At 36.0% G+C, this 20,617-nt stretch overlaps 1 protein-coding gene across 2 annotated transcripts in view; it reads left to right on the plus strand.

The window, feature by feature from the left end:
- Pgant9 (polypeptide N-acetylgalactosaminyltransferase 9) overlaps positions 1–20,617 on the plus strand; it is a 206,375-nt gene that overhangs the window by 124,052 nt on the left and 61,706 nt on the right. For both annotated transcript variants that reach the window (XM_074100911.1, XM_074100912.1), the window contains exon 2: positions 15,246–15,270. The gene's annotated coding sequence lies outside the window, so the exon portion shown is untranslated. The remainder of the gene's footprint in view (positions 1–15,245; positions 15,271–20,617) is intronic.

Raw genomic sequence — 20,617 nt, forward strand, 5'->3', positions numbered from 1 at the left:
CAGCAAGCAGCGATATTCAAAAACGTGCACCGACTTTGCTTGCATAAATAACCTTCAACTTGCCATATACGGCCAAGATTACGTTCAAAGATCTCACTTAAGTATTTTATGTTGTAAGCTTATGCAATATCGTGTCTTGCACATCTTTTAAAGGAAATTCTGCGAATTTACTGTCTGGCCAGCGAATGTAAGCGATATCTTTGCATTTTCCTTGCAGCGTTAGCATCTTCGCATCGTCGTTTTGTCGGGCGGTACGAGTATATAATTCGATTTTACTTTTTTGCATTACGTCTAATTTGCTGATCACAAAGTGATCCCACAATGGTTCTGTTTTTGCCAATTTACTCGTAGATACTGAACCCTTAAAAATATTTTTATCTATCCAGTAGCCGTCCATTAGTAGTCGAAGAAACTGAATCACATACCAGGTGGAACCTTTTTGCTGCTAATATCATGTTGGCATCCCATACATTTAAAAAGCATAAGCTGAGCCTGTTCCTTTTGCCACACAGTACAAGGGACTGGCAAACGCATTTTTTATTAGTTTATTGTTTATTTGTATTCTGTGTGCCTATCCTGTATTGTTCATGTTGGCAAATAAATCAATCTTAAATCTTAATCTTATTTGCTAACGAAATCATAGCGAAATTGATTATGAAAGGTTTTGATTCAATTTTTCCACCGTGTGTTGTGTCTTTTTTTTAATAAAACATATCTTTGTAGAGAACATAATGTTGTCATGTTTGTCTACTTTTAAAAACCGGCCAAAAGCGTGTCGGACACGCCCAAAATAGGGTTCCGTAGCCATTACGAAGAAATTAAGTAATATTTTTCTAAGGATTTCGTATTTTATACGGAATCTTCCAAGTTTAGGTATATTTTATACCTTAGGCTGCTATTTACTCTTTAACTACTAATAATTCTCAAGCAAACTTAGCCGTTATAGTTTTCCTTGAAAGTTTTATATTATACTTACTACCATCGTGATTTTTTTCAAATTTTTCCACTTACCGGTTTAGATTTCAGAGGGGGGAGGACGCTCGATTTTAATGAAAATTTGCACTTTAAAGTTGAATATTTCGCAAACAAATCAATGAATCGAAAATCGTCTTAGCAAACCCCTAATGGTTTTAAAAGACTTTAAGAGGTTGGATGAAAAAAAAACACCCCCACTTTACGTCTATGGGAGGCACTATTTAACTATTTTTTTTAGATTTTTTTATTATACCATTTTGTCGGCATAGTTTACGTATATATCGGTGCAAAATTACAGCTTTCTAGCATTGATAGTCCCTGAGCAAAGCCGCGGACGGACAGACAGACAGACAGACATGGCGAAACTATAAGGGTTCCGTTTTTGCCATTTTGGCTCCGGAACCCTAAAAATGGCAAAGCCGAAAAGCAATCTCGCATCTCATCGCTGCTCGCGGCTCACCTGGTCCGGCTGTGAACTGAGCCGGTCGACGACTCTCACGAGGTCGTGACCAGCCTTCCATCTCATTGTATATTAATACGGGGGCAGACTGCGCTCCTATTCAATAGGCTTGCGATTATTGTAGGGGGATAGGTAAGGGAGAAACATTACGTTGGTATTATAGCTGTGCAGGTAATTATTGAATTATCTCGACATATTATCTCGTATTACGTATGTTAGGTGAGTTAATTATGTCGTTACTGTCGTTAGTTAATTGAAGACTGAATTTCGATATTTTATCGGCGGAAGGCTTAAGTTATTGATAACTAATAATACTGCTAGTTAATAATGGTCGTCGTAGCAATAAGGGTTCGGGACCTAATAGTGATTTTCACAGAAGGTACACACATTGAGCAAATTAAGTGGCAGCGAAGGAGCAAGGTACAAAGTTACTCTTCGTAGCTATGAACCTCTGAAAACTAACTAAGTAGATCATAATTTTTACGCATTATTATTTCATTGACTGTCGCAATTGATAGCCTCTAATGTTACCCAACATTTTAATCGTTAAACCTAGTGGCCGAATATAGTACCTACCTATATAAATAAATAAATATCATGGGGTATTTGACATCAATTGGTCTAGTCCAAAAGTAAGCAATACAAATACATACTTAATACACATAAAACCATCAAGTTTTGAGAACAAATACTTATTCGTATATCATAAAAATTATATCTGCCCCGACCAAGGACCGAAACCGGAACCTCAAGTTTTGTAATCAGATTTACTCAGCTGACTATTCGGTTGACATTTGGTAGGTTTACTATTTAAGTACTCGTATTATTGTCATTGATCACAATTAATTAGACTCCAATAAAGGGTAGCGTTCATTTTAACCTTTAGATCGAAAGCGGTCGACTATAATATTATGTGGTCAAAATTCAATAGCTTCCCACAAAGCGGTCTCAATTATTAAATTTACCTTAATAACGTTAAACGTCGCACAATCACGCTAATGGATTTACGATGACGTTTTAATTGGAACTTGCCAGTCTGTCCCCAAAATGACTGGAACGATAATTCAATTCAGGACGTCGAGGGACGACCGTTCAAAGTTACGATATTAGCCCCATTACGTGCTGAATGGGGTTGAATGCCGGATATCGTCTCGAAACTACAGCCGTGCAAACTTATCTTTACACCCTGGTAAATACAAAACTGATGCCAACTCTGCGAAAAGTAAAGCAACGCGTGCACCCTTTGGCAGTAAACTTATGTTTGTCATCCATGACCGGTATGTTTAACAAGATGGTGGAACTGCAGTTATCGTTTCAGTATATTTTCATTTGCAAAGTCTTTCGCCCATTGACGACGCACCGAGCTCGATTTATTACAGATTTTACTGCCACAGTCTCGCGTGGAAGCGTAAAAACAAAGTGTAAGTGCCGTGCGCGAAGACTTTTGCGCTTTTTTTTCGGGAATTGCATATTTGGATTAAGATGCCAGCTTTATTGTGAAATAGTAGTATTACAGACGTTTACGTTACGCCGAATAAGACGGGGAACGATGGAAATGTGCCTCTACATGATCTTTATTTTCAGCTATCGTTTCTGACGGGAAAAGTTTACTCATATTTTTTAATAAAAACCAAAGAAGCCAACTTTTAGGTATGGGAGAAGCTTTTTCGACGATATGATAAGATTTCTATAATACCACAGTGAATAAAGTGAAATCTTGAATTGCAAAATTAATGAGGAAAATGGTACTAGGTTAGTTTCAAACGGGCGGGCGCTGATTTTGTGACGAAAAAAAAACGCACTTTAAGAACAGCTTTCATCCTGAAAACGCTTTAAGGTTTGAATAACCGAAAGTTATCCTAAAACTTGAAATTTCAGTAATTTGTATGGAATCACCTTTTTTTAGTAGGTAACTGTATCATTTGATTGTGAATATATTATTAGTAAGGATTTCGATATAGCATCATCACAATAACAATTTATTTCAATTTCCATGCCATTATCGTTACCATCGCCTTAACCAAGCGTTAAATGATTCCCAAAATACAAGTTCAAGGTTCGTTGTAATGTAACTATACAATACAATGCTAACTACTTTACAGTCATTGCCTTTATCAAGTCAATAAAGAAAAAAATATATGATGGGTGTACCACCAGCCAAATATGTGCTCTACCACCCTAAAGTTGATAATCGTTTGCATGTTATAAAACAATAATGCCAATAGACGTGTCTGATGGTACCATCAGCCAAATAAGTGGTCTATCAATTTTTAAACACGTTCCTATCAAATGAATATGTCGCTAAAGTCGAACTTTCAAGTTGAAAGACACGTCTATTGGCATTATTGTCTTGTGACATGCAAACGATTACCAACTTTAGGGTGGTAGACCACATATTTGGCTGATGGTAGCTTGATCCTTCCTGGATTATGAAATTAATCTTAATATTTTTATTAACCCTTCTAGAATTTAAATATTCCTACATTCTTATCTTGGCAGCGTTGGACTTTATAATAATAATAACAGATCACTCAAAACCTTCATATTTTACTACTAGCCTGTTTGCCCGCGACTCTGTCCACGTAGGATTCGTTAATCGCTATTCCGCGGGAACTATGCTATTTTCCGGGATAAAAACTATCCTATGTCCTTCACCAGGACTCAAACTATCTGAATATCGATTTTCATCTAAATCGATTATTTTACTATTGGCCGTTTCATGCTTCTTCTATTTTTGTCCCCATGAGTCCCAACTTTTTCTGACTGATGTAGTGCTTAAGACCCTGATGAGTTTTAGAGTTTTGAATTTTAGACATTTATTTTAGTATATTTACCCCCTGTTTCACCATCCATTGATTACATTTATTTGACGAATAAATGTGAATCTCTGTTTGTTTTGTTCGAATAGACAGCGACGGCATCACATTTATCCGTCAAATAAAATTAATTAATGGGTGGTGAAACAGCATATTAAAGTACTCTGTTCATTCAATAATTTGTACTTATGTAATTCATTTGGCAGTTATCCTTATACAATCGATTTGTTCTTTATAATATAGATACTCTAGGACTATGGACACTGTGTGACTATGGACTAATAAAAATATTCTGATTCTTATCCTAGGACAAGCGGAACCGGAACGGAATTTGTATAAATAATTAAAGGGGTCTTAACCAACCAATATGATACGACCCACGATGCGTAGGTAAATTTTGCTTAGAAGCAGGACATACAGTTAGATCTACAGGCAGATGTTGTTTTTGCATATATATATTGAAATTTCTTAAGATCTTATACTAAAAATGTCTTAATTGTGTCAATAAAAAAATACCTACACTCTTACTTCGTCAGTAACATCAATATATAACCAGCTTACTTGTTACACGTGTATCGATAAACTAGGTCAATACAGCCTATAACCGCTCTGCATGTAAAGAAGTTTGCGTTCGTCACAGAGATTTGCAGCGAGAACACTTGTGCAGATAAACGTTGGTTGCAAACTTGATGTATGAGCTGACTTGAACGTTCATTGCTAGTTCTTAATAATGTATTCTAGTAGTTCCTATTTACCATACTTAAACAGAAGAAAAAGTAAAAGTATATTACGTTCAGACGTCTGCTTTAAGCGTTTTGAGCTTTGCTTCTAGTTTTTTTTTAGAGCTAGTTTAATAGATATTTAATGATGCAGTGCGGATTGAATACGCCAAGCGCACATAACCAATGAATTGCTTAGCAGGTTGGTCAGCTTTAATGCTGCGTCCAACCAGTTTTTACCAGTTCCTAGTGTGGGATTGAGCTGCAATTTGGCATACAATAATCTAAATTCTGGTGGTCCGGCCAGGATCGTGTTGGCAGGACGGAACTCTTCATCGGTCAATGGCCTTGACTTAATACTTGGTACGGTTAACTTAGTTTTAACGACAATGCAAGTACATATAACGTTTTAAACTTTCGTGATTCTCACTCATAGTCAAAATACCATATACGGGACTTATCACGCTATTTTTATACAAGTAATATTTACCTGCAAGTACAGTCAGTAAGAAAAGCTTTTATTCAAAAAATTAGAAAAAGATTTATTATATACCTCAAATATCCATCCGCATCCACATCGGGCCCAAATGGGAACTACGAGTCAAGCCCTCTTGTTCTAAGAGGAGGTTTGTGCCCTGCAGTGGGACGTATATAGGCCGAGATGATGCTGATGATGATGATTAGACGTTTAACTCCTCGTTTAAGCTAGCTGTTACCTTGTGTTTCCACGTAGCGATACTTTACCGCTATTGAAGCGTGTAAATCGAACACAGCAGATCCTCCATGGGAAGTAGCGTATATTCGGTACGTGACAGGACGACGCAGCGCCATAAACTTTTCCTGATGGCAACGATGGCTTTAGGAAATTGATCGATCGGCTTAAACGTGCCGGCTTAAGCGTCTACATTCGTCCTCATTTTCCTTCAATTTGAATAAACTGGTAATGTTGAAACATTCGAGGAAATTAAGCTGAAACAGAAATTTCTTCGCATTTCGATCTTATTCTTTCGTGTTTGCGTTTCATGTTGCTCCGTTGTTGGTCAACCTGACCATGTGTTTTATCTTACTTTAACGTATGACTTTGTCTCTTAGTGATGTTTCATTCCGTTTAATATGGGTATAAACAGTGATCAGATGCATACGAACCCGTCTATGTCGGGACGGTTTACGACTAACCCGATGATGTGTCTGAACTGGATGTGATGTTTATGTGGTGTGTGATGTGTATGTGATGGTTGTAAATTTAAAATGTCGCACTAGTGGGCAACGGCCTTACCTCCGCAAACCGAAAAAAGTACTGAATTCTAGTCTCATCTGTTTTCATAAGCACAAATTCTGCTGATTTTTAATACAATAGGTATTAACTTAAATTTGACACAGATCCCGACACGGATAAGATAGGGGTTAAGAAATTTTCTATCGCGTCTGATTTATCTATCTGCGCAAGGATTGTTACGTATTCTGAGACGAGCTTCAACATCTGGCCGCGTCTTAGTTAAACAAACTGCGCCCCAGTTGGTGTCAATCTCGTTTTTTTCGCCCTCGCCTCATCAGTTTCTTGGCAACGCCACCGATATCCGGCTTTGTCCAAATATCTTGGCTAAGTAAGTTCGAGATACATTGTTGTCCCTTAAGGGTGTGCTTCCTTTCAATCACCTAGTCACATCAGTAGTTGATATTTATGTCACATTGTTGCCTTATCGAATTTTAGACGTCTACGCTTCTTTTGGAATCACACGCTAGCAAAATACAATCAACTCACAAGAAACATTGAAGCACTGTTAAGTGCGTTGAAATAAAACGTTAATCAATGAAAAGCAAAGTGAAGTGGTTCACATTGTTGATATTTTAGTACTTACATAAACTCCTTAACTGAGAAATGCTTTATAGAAGCCTTATGCCAGTTCACCATTAATCTGTCATCTCCCAGGATAACAGGATCAAAGGAATTTGGGCACAAATTTGTGCCTCTGGGAGAGGACAGGTTAATTTGTTTTTATCCGTCTCTTTGACTTTTTCAAATGCCATAGACACAGATAAAAAAGTATTTTTTTTTTAAATATAAATAAGAGGCTTAAGTCACGTGCTAAACATTTGCATGATCTATAATAAAAACTACATCTGCAAAATTTTTAAACAATGGGTCAAATAAAAGATAGTAACGAATATTGGTATTTTTTATGTCTGGAAATTTCTAATTATAGAGAGCTAACAATTAAAATTTAAGTCGCTTTAAGTCGATGAATACAATGTTGTGCTTTTGTAGTTGTAACGAAAACACTTTTAACGAACATGGTATTTTTTTATAATATTTTAATTTTTGTGCACAATACAGTGAAAATAGTAGGTCATTGAAAAAAACGTAGTATATTTGTTAATTTGATAAAAGCCTAACTTTAAAACATAAGTATTGGCCGCAATCATGATTCAAGTGCATGTTTTTTATTTTTATCTTAAAGAAAATACTGTGTGCCGAGAGTGCAAAAGAAATGTGACGATAAGTTTTAAAATTCCCAGTGACAATATTATGATAATCGTTGTATTTTTACGCTTCAACGTCGCTGCACTTTAAAATATTATAACGTAATTCTTTTTAAACTGCTAAGTTAAGCGTGACTTGTAAATAAAAAGTCGCCAGAAATGACCGTTTCTTATTCAAATGCAATCCCGCAAAATGTCGCGAGACGTGTTAGAAAAATCCTCTTTGCGGATTCAATAGGTACGTTCCAGTTTTCAATTTCAAATTACACGGCACCCGTTCTAGTATACGTAAATCGTCGAACCGAAACGAAATCGAATTTTTAATAGAACACTATCGGCTCGCCCAATAAATCTTTTGGCGAATCCTCGGTGACTGGATCCGGGTGTCACGAGCGACATCTGCCGTCGACTGGAACAGCTCCAGGACCAACGAATCAGTACACGATACGTCGAATCGTATAAATTATGTATAACCGCGGTTCTTTGAGCTCGTGCTAGTACGTTCGGAAATCGAAACGAATGCGATTTGTAGCTCCGTTGTATGTAGTGAATATCGAAATCCAGATCCTAAGTTAGATTCCTTATCCCCAATTATCTTTATTTTTGATATTGTGAACAAAATGGACGTATCAAAAAACATTCCAGACGTACACTGTAGTTACTTACTGCCGGCTTATGGACCTCCTTTGAGAATGAGAGGGCTTGTGCTGTAGTTACCTAGATATCAGCAAAAAATTCGTACCTACCCTAAATTACCTTAAACTCAAACCCCAAAATTTTCTGTTTTTCTTTATTTGCGGGAAAACTATAAACGGACCAATATAAAAATTTGCGGGTAGGAAACGACTTGATTTAACTGACGTATGAGTAGTTATTATTCGCTACTTCTCTATGCGCACAAAGGAATGCAGTGAGATTTTATCCTTACTCATGTTTTCTGTTTTTATAGCCACTGGAATATACTTATATCAAAACATGTGCCTTTCCCAGAGTTAATAGACTGATGGTTGGCGAAGCACACTCGGTTTAAAAAAAGACAGCGCACTACGCTCGGCGTCTCGCCGTGATTTATCTATCGATAGGCAAAATTTATTGCCACCAGTTTATTTACTTAGGTATTCCTAATACAAAGAATATTAAAGGAAATTTCCCTAAAATGAAGAGAGGATATTAGATTGCGTAGGAAATCACGAGGGGGAATTATATTGGCTTCCAAATTGGGGAATGGCAAGGAAAATCTGTTTCCGTGTTTGTATGAATAATTGACGATTCCATGAATCATCTGTTACGTGGAGAATAAAACAAAGTTACCTTTAGCTGAGAGTCATAAATCAATAATTTATGTGAGACGAGGCAAGCAGTTAGGTAGTAGATACAGGAATAGACTCACACTTAACTCTGTAGGAAGTTTTGTTTTGTTTCTATGCCGTTGTTCGAGTGCAACTTTTAAAAACGGAACAGTATTGTCAGTAGCCAGTTGGTTGACCCGGTTTTATTGTCATTTTATAATCAGAAACAATATTTCATTTACATTACATTAGGTCGAGAGGTAATCTCCACGTACGTTCGAATTTATTTAAAGATATTTATAATTATAATTTACCACCTCTTTCTTGTCATGAATAAATTCAGTTCGTAAAAAAATTAAGGGGCTGTTTCACCATCCGTTGATTAGTCTTAACTGACGGTTAAATGTGATGCCACTAATCAATGGATATGTTAACACTAATCAATGGATGGTGAAACAGCCCCTAAATAGTTCGTAAAAAAACCACTCTTTTTCGTGATTTGATGTTATTAATAATAATTAGGGTAGGTAAATTTAAGTTAATGCAGCGTAAAAGTGCCAAGAGGGGAGGATTTTGCCGAGCAGTGGCATTAACCTGCAGTGAGTAAATTCCAGGGTAGGCAACACTAGCGCTGGGTAGGCAGGCTAGACAAAGCTTGTGCTGCTTACAGAGTGAGACAGCACTAACAAAAAAATAACCTGACTACCTATCAATATCGTGTAGTGAATATTTTCCTTAGGCAACCCACCGGGTGAGAGAATACCTCGCAGTTAATAGCAAAACTTTGATGTATACGAATTGTTGTCGTCATGTAAAAAATTTGCGCAACCCGGTGAGAATCAAGCTGTTACGGCGCCACGCCAAACCACTATCTTTTTAATTTACCATGCGCTGCTATAAATAATCAATGTGGTGTGTTTTTCACTCAAATTAATAAGACAAAAGTACCAGGAGCCCAGGAACCAGAGAAATAAATTCGGGAACGTCTCCCAATTGCAAAGCGTCCAGTCTGAAGGCGGAAGTGCTCGCTCGGCGTCGTCGTCTTGATTTATTGGGCCCGCCGCGACGGATATGAACCGCCGCCGTTGAAATCTCGAAGGATGCGGTCAAAGGAGGAGATAGGAGCGGCTGAAAGAGACCACATTTAAATGAGGAATTACATGTTTTTAACAAGTTTCTATTAACTTGCAGTGTTCGTTAGAACGAGTGTACCTACCTAACTAATAACCTAAAGGTTGCTATAATTTAAAACTCAAGAAAACATGGTGTGCTGTGTGCTCTCTTCCCGTTGGCGCCGTAAAAACCGGCTAAGGGGTAATAACAGAAGATGGTCTCGCCAACCCGCTGGCCAAGCGTGGCCAGTATTGGCAGCCCAACATTATATCATATTTATTTGCAGGCACAAGTCGGCTCAAGTACAAAATGATAATTTTATTTTATAACTACCCGCCTATCTCGTACAAAATGAGAAAGCGGTAACAAACCACATAGTTTGCTGTAGGATCGATGCTTAGTTGCGTCTAAATTTATACAACAAACATAAACAACCTTTACCGCAACGGCAAAGGTCGGTGAATAACCTCTAACTATCCTATCACTAAACAACAACAGGAGTTGTCTTTAGCTTATCTTTTCTGTACATTTTTCGTACTTTTGCGAAAGAAAAGATACCTACACACTTATATACGTAACACACGTCTACTATCAACTACCATGCAATTTTTTCAAATCTCATACCAAACAAAAGCCTCACACGAATGAATAATACTCAAACAAACGAACATTTTCTGTGAGCAAAGTGATCATTGGCTGAGGAAAAAAGTGTGTTTACCATGGTGCATGGTGCAGTCTGCAACTACTTTACTAGTCTTAAGGATGCTCAATAATCACGTAGAAGTGAATATCAAACTACATAATGTATTGGAAATGCAAACTTAGTTATATCATCATAACCATCCCAGCCAATATACGTCCCACTGCTGGGCACAGACCTTCTCTCAGAATGAGAGGGCTTGGGCCGTAGTTCCCACGCGGGCCCAGTGCGGATTGGGAACTTCACACACTCCACTGAATTGCTTCGCTGGTTTGTGCAGTTTTCGTCGCGATGTTGTCCCTCACCGTAAAAACTCGTGGTAAATATTTGAAACGTAAATTCGCACATGAATTTTGAAAAACTCAGAGGTGCGAGCTGGAGTATGAATCCACGATTCTCTGCTTCAGAGGCAATAGGTCAAACCACTAGGTCACCACGACTGGCAACTTAGATATGGACAGATATAATACAAGAAAATCTTACAAGGAATGTATAGGATAAAATAAGAAATAAAAAATGTTGATTTCCCAATAAGCTCACATTCATCAATAAAAATAACAATTGACACAAATTATTCTAGCGCTAAACTATGCCAATCTTAATATTACGGCAACGGCTAATACGTCTGTTAAGTATTTAAGGATAAATTCAGAAAAAAATAATCTGAACGTCCTAGACTTATATTACATCCTAGATTTATATTTTTCTAATTATCGTTAAGCATTGTTTTTCCTTCGCTCAATTCAAATAATGTATCAAACAATTTAAATTTAATAAACAATTTAGAATGTAAGAAAATTGCAGTGCCCTAACAGGGTATCATATGTACCTACTCGCATGTTTACCTTAAGGTCTACAGTAATTGTACAAATGAACATGATCGCAATAAATGAATTTGAATATGACTCGAGTCTGCCTACAAAGTTCATACTTTTGGTATAAATCTGCTCTGACTGGGGCATCAAACCTTAGACATTAAGCCTTGTAGTGCGGTTCTCTATTCATTTAGGCTATTCGATCGTCGTTGAAAAAAAAAATGCGTATTACCTCATTTTGTGAACAAATTTTTTTTGCTGTCGTTGGCTTAACAATGTTGCAATCAAAAATTTCTTGGTAAATGTTTAATTGCAAAATTTCAAGTTGAAGTAAAAATTGCACATTAAAATGTCAATATCGCCAACGCTTGCAACTTAAATTTCATTTTGAGGCATTACAACGAGAAATATCTCATAAAAATTGAAAGAAAGCTCTGCTTTATTATGAGAAAGTTATGTAGATTTTTCAAATATGTAGCAAAAGCACATTTAATTTATAAAAAGTTCGAGGTTCCGTTCGTCACGTTTTAGAAATTTGTTTGAATACACGGATGATAAATATCTGAAATAAGTTATTATTATTATATTTAAGTTATCATTATTGTTTAAATTGTCTTTTAATTATATTTTTATATTCTCTGTATTTTTCGAAGAGCGAATAAATGTTTCTATTTCTAAAAATCATAAATCGGTACGTTTTTTTTTTCGATTAACAGAGACTACATAATTTTCACCCTGAGAAATCACAAAGTTTCAAGAAATGGGAAATAATACACAGCCCCATCCCCCCTTAAACAATAAACATAAATAAACAATGAACGAAACAGCAATAAAAACAGGTGTTACAAAACTCATAATCGTAGTAACTGAAGAAGAAAAATTCTGACATATACATTCGCCCATTTTCCGTTTATTTCCGATGTGCTTTTATATATATTTAGTGCCAAACAAATTTCCTTATGCCGTCTTGTGCATTAATCAGAACGGTTCGAAGCAAAACGAACGGCACAGCATTTTATTTCATTTCAAGAAACGAAACGTAGCGGACGTGCGAATCATACTGACCTAAATATTAGGAATGGACTATGTGGGAAAGAACAAAAATCCAATGGAAACCTTATTAAATAAGTAGTGCCATGAAATTGTTCTCATTTTCCGAAAGAATTGCCTTTGATAAATTGATTTGGATTTCGGTTGCTGAGTTATGGCAAAATAAATGAGGGGTCTGAAGTGGCGGTGTGGATGAAATTGCTTTGAAGGTTATATTAAACTAGAAAACGCTTGCAGGAGTTGTGATCAGTTGGACACGTTTCAAGTAGGACTGACCACCACCGGGGAAGAATACTCTTGAACAATGATTGCATTTAAAAAGCGAAGTACTAGAAGAAGACTAGAAAGCCTTTCGTGGACTCTCAAAATTTGATCAAAACTCTGGGGGTCGGTGGTGAATAAAAAGCTAATTATTTATTAAGTACGCTTCCTTTGATTGCTACTTATGATTACGTTGAATGATATTAACAAAAAAATATACTTATGAAAATAAAGAAGAAACAATAATTAGTGTTAATAAATTCTGAAGATATTTGTTCCAAAATTTCCAACGGATAATTCTATATTCGTAGCACATTTTCCAATAAATTAAATGTAAAAGATTTTGCTGGCGCGCCACCGGCTGCCAGTGAACAGTAAATGAGTAAGGCGGAATGCCAAAAAAATGCCGCTGCGAACCTCTTTGATTTATTGTAAATTACTTGGATATTGTGAATGGCTACCGAATAATTTGAATTAGGTATCTTCATTGTCAACAGAAGTGTCTCGAATTATGACTTGCAGGATTTTTTGTAATTACGGTTTTTATAAGAGAAGTAATAATTATATTCACACACGGTACTTGAAACGTTTTTCTTTTCGATATTTTACATACTATGTAGCTTCAAAAAGCCGTGGTAGGTAGTATATTGGTTTTGTCCTCTCAGGCAGATAATGGATCCGAATTCCGTCCTCTGAGTTTTTCAGAATGCATGTGCAAAATTAAATTTGAAATGTACTAAGTATTAGATTAACGGTGAAATACACCGGCATTATACAACTTTGATGAAATTCAATGGAGTGTCTGGTACGCGCGAATGCCCTTTTATTTTGAGAGGAGGTCTGTGCCCAGCAGTGGGACGTTTATTAGCCGAGATGATGATGATGTGGTTTCGTAAATTTATATAATACTAGCTGTTGTCCGCGGCTTCGCTCCCGGTGTAGTTTTTTTTTAATTTTCTAAATCTTCTTTTTTAGAACCTTCTCCTGACAATAGCAAACACAACAAAAAAGAATTGAAAAGAAAGAAAGTGATGCCTTGACCAAGGGAAATAGGGATTCATTAAGTCGTTGCTAGGTCAAAAAAAACACAGACTCGATCAAAAATCAATAGGTTACAAAAATTATGCACTTGGAACCAGTGATGAAGCAAGTAGGTACCTAACATGAATTACTGTTTCATATTTGAGTGAAACTAGCATTCGCTCGAAAATGTTAGGTTACACCGTTAGGAAATCCGAGCAGGATTACCCATATACGTCCAAAATCTTTGTGCCCCTTAAAGTTCAACAACTAGAGATAAAAATCATGCGTTCGCTTGACTGCCTACTTTATTACAATCCTATTTTTGAAGCTAAATTGATATACAGTGAATACGCTTTGTGGGGAAAAAGGTCAACGGGCTTGAATTTGATTTGACAAATTACTTCTACGCCTAAGCGTACCTTTTTAGATTTATTCAATAGGCTAGCCTGAGCCATTAATCCCTAAGGAGCTAACTTTCGGATGAATTAATACAACATAGTAAAAGCTATACTACGCTGAAGTTAGAAGTTAATTTTATTCTCAAAAGCTTTATTAGTCTTACTCAACTTTATAGGTTTTGATTTAACTCGTGTGCCTTTTATTTAAAAGTTGACAAGGCTTGAAAAAAATTTAGGGAAATCTAGCTAAGATCCATCTCATATTAAATGATATTATAACGGATAACTCACGTCTTAAACCGAGTTTAGCTCGACATGTTTCGGGCTATTTCGTAGCGAGCATCGGCGGCTGCTACGCGCTCTGCTCGCATGGCGCGTAGTGTGCGTGTTGCGGCAGCCGCCGAGTCGCGTGCTCCTGAGAGGAAGGGCTACGAAATAGCCCGAAACATGTCGAGCTAAACTTGGTTTAAGACGTGAGTTATCCGTTATAATATCATTTAATATGAGTGAGTCTCACGGTAGTTTCATGTTCAAGATCCTCTCATTAATAAAATTATTAAAAACTTTTCTATTAAAACATCATGTCCGAATCAGTCTATCCATCTATTAGTTACAATTGCAATGCGATAGAAAAATACCTTGTAACTAAGGTATCTTGTACACGTGCGAAAACTGAAATCGTAGCGATGTGCACCAGCCTAATGGGGGCGCGTAACGAGCAAAGCACCCTTGAGACGGTCCAAACTAAACGCGAATGCAGTTAGGGAACGAAACGAGTTGTGTGGAAGAGGCTTTATGGGATCGTGTGAGGATAGAAGTGGAATAAGCTGCGAATAGGTGTTAAGCTGTTCTGGTGGACTTTGTAGAATACCAAAAAGTTTACATAGATTTAAATCAGATCATTCGTCGACAGGTATTTAATTCATTTCATTGATTCATTTTTTATGTTTTTTTTTTCTTTGTACTCACGATCAATTTCAATCTTCGTTTTATCGTTTTCATAATGTTGATCATTGTTATCAATTTTATTATATTCCTGTCCAAAGTATTCTAGTATTTGTGAACCATTAACATCATTTACCACATTTACCTACCATTAAGCGAACAATCATCAGAAACTGACATAAACTTCATTTTGTCCACAGATCGCCAAACGGAGTCGACACTAAGGTAATTCACAAAAAACACATCAGCCCTAATAGATTGGAACGAGACAAGAGAAAATGCCATTAAACATTTTCAATAAAGGGCAGTTCATGTCAACTTTTTTTTTCGGACCTTAATCGGCCCTCGTGAGTGACGGCCGATCGACCACGAATTCAATCAATTGACCTGAACGATGCGGGGGACTGAAATGGGGCAAAATCTCCATCATTTCAGTCCAAGGTATTTTTTATCTGGAGTATAAATAACCTTTTCAAAAGGCCAAAGTAAAGCGTCACTTACTTTTCGTCCTTATATTCGCGTTAAGTGTCTAAAAGTAAGTGAATTCCGAAATTTCAAACAGCAAGCCCGTAAAATAAAATAGTTGTGAAAGAATACTTTCTTTTTTACTAATAACACACGTAATTTTAGTCCATTCACATAAATTACATTAAATTGAACAAAACAAAGTCAAATTAAATAACAAAGCATACTTAATTACCAGAAAATTACAAAAATCAAAATTAATAAAATAATAAATACGCTATTTACTAATACGCTTAAGGAAAATTCAGTTTATTCGGCTTCTAATAAAGTCACTCAGCATCAAATGAATGAATATCTTTAATTGATGGTGATTCTCGTTCTGTATAACAATTTCTATTTTTATTCATTATAGGTAAGTAATGAACCTTTATTTTTTAACCCTTAAGATTAAGACATAACTGACATAAATGTTTTGAAATCCTGACTTTTTTATATCAATCAAAATATTGTTATATAACTAGTACCAATACGAAATATGAAGTATTTATAAATACTTATATCAATAAGTACGAAATACCTCCAATTTTTCTCAACTCTAAGGGTACGGACCCTGAAATCATTTGGTACATTATTACCGATCGCATTGTGCCTAATGGTGACCCCTTCGATGAAATTCAGAGATAAATTTAATGGAACTATCCAATAATGTGAGTTGGGATTTTCGATAACCAATGTAACTGTTATTAGAAATGGAATTGCCACATTTTCTTGCTCACGTTTTTAGTTCACATTTTGGAAGCTTACGTAATACAGTAAAAAACGCTAAAAAACTCAAACTTTTGCTACGCTTTTCTACTAATTTTTATAATTTAACCCTTTAACCGCCATTGTCTGAATTATAAGACAAAAATATTCAGCTCAATTCGCCGCAGTAGTCTTATAATTATGAAAAAATTGACATGTACATTCGAGCACGTACGAATGAAAATGTATTGGCGGTTAAAAGATTAAAAATACGGCCCCGTTTTATTTTAATGTAAGTGATATTTTTTACGGCTTCAGTATTCGTAAATATGCTATGTTAATAAAAATATTTTGATGCCTCAGGTCTTTATTTGCGAACATCCTATTAAATTTAACTGACAATGTGTGAATGCACGGAGCGTTGATAACAATTTTGCCGTACCATAGTTTGATTTTTGTCGAAAACATTTTTGCTCCTTATTACATGCGTTTGCCAAAGAAAATAACCAAATAAGAGAGCCGCGGTAGACAAATAATGTGACGCTTACTTAGGTTTAGGTGTATAGCCACACATTTTCAATAGGATATTTTTAAAGTTACACATAATATCGTGGAAGTTTTCAGAGAAATCTATTTTTGTCTACCTCTGGTCCTAATATTACTATTGAATCGCAAATAGCGGTCGACGACACCGCAGGATGTGGTCTCTTATCCTATTGATACCACAAGTGACTTTATTACGTTTAAATTTTATTTATGGTGCCGATTCTGACATTGGTCGATTTTGAGCGATTTTGATTAAGTATTTATAGGTTTTAAAACAAATATGATTATATAATATCAGACTTCCGTTTTGTGAACTCACACTAAAAAAAAAAGAAAAATAACTTGATACTATGAAAAAACTAAATTGATACGTTATTTTTATTTTCATTCTTGCTCTCTCCCATTTACTTGGAGTCGGCTCTCCTAATCGTGCGTTGCCAGGTTGGTTGGTCTTGTTTCGTCTCTGGTTATAAATTTACATTCTTCATGTTTTTTCTTAATTCTGTCTGCAGGTTAGCCGGGGTTTACCTTGCTCTCGGGGTGTAGCAGCGATATCAAGGGCTTTTCTGTTCATGTGCTCTGGCGTCGTCGCATGAGCGCATTACGTAACCATACCATCTCAGTCGGTTTTCTGCAAGTTTATCTTCGATAGGTTGGTTTTACTTTAAAAATGCCTCCATGACCAAGCCTTGTTGTGACGCCGGCCCATTTAATCATTTTCATTTCATTTCAGCTCAGCGCAACTTATTTTCTTCCTAATTTTTAAATATTTTACATATAAATTATTATTTTTGCATATAAATACTAATTATTATTATTTCAATTTTCTACGTATGCTCTAAAGGTGAATAAAATGGCATTTTGATCTACAGTTAATTTAAATGTTATCATGATCCTCTCCCTTTGGGTACCTATGTCATCAACAGAACTTTTAATATCGTGTTAAATCTGGCATCTGTTAACTCAATTAAAAGCAGTAGAGTTATTTAAAATAAGAATGAAATCAATATAAAAACAAAATCAAATCATTCAACAGTTCTTTCGTTATTAACTCATGATACCCGTTATTAAGCTGATCGACGTACAGCTATGAAACTGCATCAGTATATTCCAATCGAACATGTTAGAGGTCTTAATATGCCGACCATATTACCTTGGCCTCTTCCAGTTCTACTTGTTTCTCTTGCATTCAAAGTAACCAGTTGGTGTATCAATGGGTCTTAGTAAACTGGTTAATGTTTATCACACGTCAGATACACCGCTACCGCTTTGAAGGCTAATCGTGTCCGTCAACGGTCGCTTGGATGGACTGTTTGTGGCTGGTTTGATCTACTGCGCTAATTCTCGCATTCCACTTACTAAACAACCCTACTCTTGCAGGAAATTTTCAACCGCAACTTTGTACTTTCCGCAGATTATTATTGAAGTAAGCATGTGAAAACGTTTCTTTATTCAGTATTGGAAAAGAAAATCATTGACTGACTGTTATGTTATAACAACAATGAAATAGTTTTTGGACTTAGGCGAAAGGTAGTTTGATTGTACGCGAAACGAATGTTTCCTTTTCTTTCGAAAACAGTTTGACCTATATTAGATACGCTTTTCAGCAACTATATTTTTTTCTTAGAAGGTTGATAGGTTTTATAATGTTAACTGGCCAGAGGACGCTGCAGTTGACATGCTATGTTAGAAAACTTGAACTTAAAATTTTGACCAGACTCGGTATGCCGAATTACTTTTTTAAAACTATTATCCCGTTGATATCCGTGAATCGATTCACAGTTATCTACTCTAGATATATTTATTACTTGATGTATATCGTGATTACGGCTTACGGCAGCTCATTAAGGTAACAATAATATCTAGAAAGCATATGACTGTGTAAGACATCGATATCAGAATAATTCTACTAACGTTTTAAATGCTGTCAGTGTTTTGTCACATAACATTGAATAAAATAAATGAGCCTGGAGCGATACAGGATTAATTTGATTGTGATATGGCTAACACGCGCTAGCTATGCAGTCTGCAGCCTCAGTAGTCTCTCGCCCGCCACTCCATACTGACCTAAGCGCTGTATCCATTATTAATAAATAGAGCATGTTGCAAGAAAATCAATCGAGTGGAACCAGCCCTAATGAATCAGTAAAAGACGATCCTAAAAGCCAAACCTACTTGAAGTTTTTTATAAAACGGTACAATAGTGTGTTTGCGTTACAATTTTTGTTTTAATATAATGCGACAGGACAGGTACCGATAGCGGTTGAAATTCTCGTGGAACTACCCAGCGATTATTAATACGTACGTGTGATTTGAACAAATTAACAAATTATTGAACGATGATGATTGAACAAGTCTGGTATTGCATAGGTAGGTGTAGGTAGGTATCTATAGGTCACGCATCGTGACTAGTTCAAAATATGTGCAAAGCCATCATTTCCGGTTTCCCATTAGTCAGTAATATCATTAGTATTATTGCAATACAGCTTGTTAAAATCATAAATAGAATTGGCCGTGAATTTCACTTTCAATTTATAGTTCGTTTGCATGCATAATTTTGCCTTTGTTTGACCAATTAGGGACACGTGAGTAGCATATTTGTCGCAATTTTAGTCAAATATAGCTTTTATTTTCACAAAAGCTAGTATTTTCTATTTCACGCTATTTTGAAATAAAGTTTTCGCTACTTCGAAATTTTTTGATCTATTTTCAAATCGTCATCATTAATTTAAACTCTCAATCGAAGTCATAAATATATGGAGTACCTTTATTATGTAGACCGATACCGACCTTATTGTTAGTAGCATAAAGGTAGATTATATGAGTAGGTGTTTTTGACATCTTGGGAACATAGGTACCTACTTACATATATTTATGATCTTGTACTGTCAACTACAGTCTTGTTTTGGTTTTAGACGTCCATTGCTGACCATCCATGGTGGAGAGATCTTCTGTTTAGACGTCCACATGAAACAAACTTAGCCCTCGTGTAACTTAACTCGTAGGTACTCGGCAACCATAACCAAATCGTCAATCTATCGCTTTCTCATATTAGGCGGCACACCAACTTCTCATTGAACAATAAACATGAAAACATTACAATTCAGTTTACATTTAGTTTTTTCTGTCATTGAAATAATTGGTTCTCTATCGTTTGCCCGAACTTCATATGCCCGAATGTATCGTTTTCTAGAATTTTCATTTGCCATAAAGTAATTTATTTCTAAAATACTAATTTCTTCAGAGTTGATATTAAACTAACCACTGCATTCTATATGATGACATTTAAAAAGATCCTGAAAACAGCACGGTTCTATATATTTTATGGCAAACGTTGGTATGGCAAGTGAAATTCAAGCAAATGAAATTCGGACAAGTAAAGGTAAACGGAAATAATTAGGTACTCATATGAAACTTTCATTTAACTGACAGCCACTTAAGAGTCTAATAGAAGGATTATTGCACAAAACCTTGACATTATTAAGTCAATCTCAACATTACAAGCACTTTATTCCTTCAAATTTAATATCAAAACTTAATTGGCTCACGATGTCTTAAAAGCCATCCTTACTTTTTTATTTGCCCGACATTCGAAGGTTGAAACAATCATCTTCCGTAACCACATCCTCATGTACCGTGACCTTGACAGTTGACAAACAACCATCGAAACGAGACCGTTAGAGCACCTTAAGTGTGGTTAAATTGTAGCTCTAAGTATTCTGGTCAAGTTTTAACAGATGGTCTGTCGTTTGCGTGCGTGCTGCACGACTGCTGTTAAACACGCTTCTATCTAATCTGAAGTTTCTTAGACTCCGCG

This window comes from Choristoneura fumiferana, chromosome 17 (assembly GCF_025370935.1).
Source record: "Choristoneura fumiferana chromosome 17, NRCan_CFum_1, whole genome shotgun sequence".
Taxonomy (NCBI): Eukaryota; Metazoa; Arthropoda; class Insecta; order Lepidoptera; family Tortricidae; genus Choristoneura; species Choristoneura fumiferana.